The 978-nt window shown below is 45.1% G+C and overlaps 1 non-coding gene across 1 annotated transcript; it reads right to left on the bottom strand.

The window, feature by feature from the left end:
• Nucleotides 1–532: 532 nt before the first annotated feature.
• On the bottom strand, nucleotides 533–604 carry TRNAH-GUG (transfer RNA histidin (anticodon GUG)). Its single transcript has one exon. It is a non-coding gene; the product is annotated as a tRNA-His (tRNA).
• Nucleotides 605–978: the final 374 nt, after the last annotated feature.

The raw sequence follows: 978 nt of genomic DNA, 5'->3' as shown, positions 1-978 counted from the left end.
TTGGTTACAGTTGTTAAAATGCATCAGACTGTGTACACAAGACTCGAGCATTTTACTCTATGTGAGTTATACTTCAGTAGTTTACTGCTGGCATAAAAACTGGGGACGGAGGGAAGGCATCAAGTTTAGATTTTCTTACATTTATTAGATTTTATTGTAAAATTTCTTCTGGAGTGGGAATTCTTATTTCGTCTCATTTCTTCCTTTCGTCTATGTCTCCACTAATATTTGAAATAACTCGACCAAGAAAAATAAAAGGTTATGACTACACATTTCATCAGAGACAGCTATGGACAGCCCCTTTTGGGACAGCTTGTGCGCATGCTCAGACATCGGGCGCGTCCAGGGTTTCCATGACCGCCCGCGGGTGTGTGCACTGCAGGGTTTCCTTCCGTTCTCCTGACAGCGGCGTGCTCGGGAGCCGCCAGTGCGCGCGAAACTGTCTGGCCTCAGGTAAAGGGCGCAGCCAGTACAGAGATGAGAAGCTAAACGAAAAGATACACCGGGTTCAGCCATGGTGGACACGAGACAGTGCCGTGACTCGGATTCGAACCGAGGTTGCTGCGGCCACAACGCAGAGTACTAACCACTATACGATCACGGCGCGCCACCAGCTCCTAACAACCACTATTCTTTTTAAATGTTTTTGACGTAAAAACTATTCAGTATTATGTTGTTGATTTGTTCTTGGGCAGGTGCAGGTCCTCGTGCTTTTCTCTGTTTCATGACTTATCTCCGTTCCCCTCGCCCCATCACGCTACATAATAAAAAACAATTTTCTCCGTGGCGTTTGGCTGGAGGAGAGTGTTTATTTTCCACAAGTTTTCTGTCTTGCGAAGCTTCCCTTTTCCTACTCTTACAGCAGGATCTTGTTGGAAATTTTATTTTCTTTTTTCCCATACAAAAATTTATACATACATTGTTATGTGACCCTAATTGCTCTCCCCATACTGTGACAGCACCCTCCTCCTTTCCACC

Source organism: Trichechus manatus, unplaced genomic scaffold, assembly GCF_000243295.1.
Source record: "Trichechus manatus latirostris isolate Lorelei unplaced genomic scaffold, TriManLat1.0 scaffold00400, whole genome shotgun sequence".
Classification (NCBI taxonomy): domain Eukaryota; kingdom Metazoa; phylum Chordata; class Mammalia; order Sirenia; family Trichechidae; genus Trichechus; species Trichechus manatus.
The sequence above is the reverse complement of the archived record's forward strand: the minus strand, read 5'-3'. Positions and strand labels throughout refer to the sequence as shown.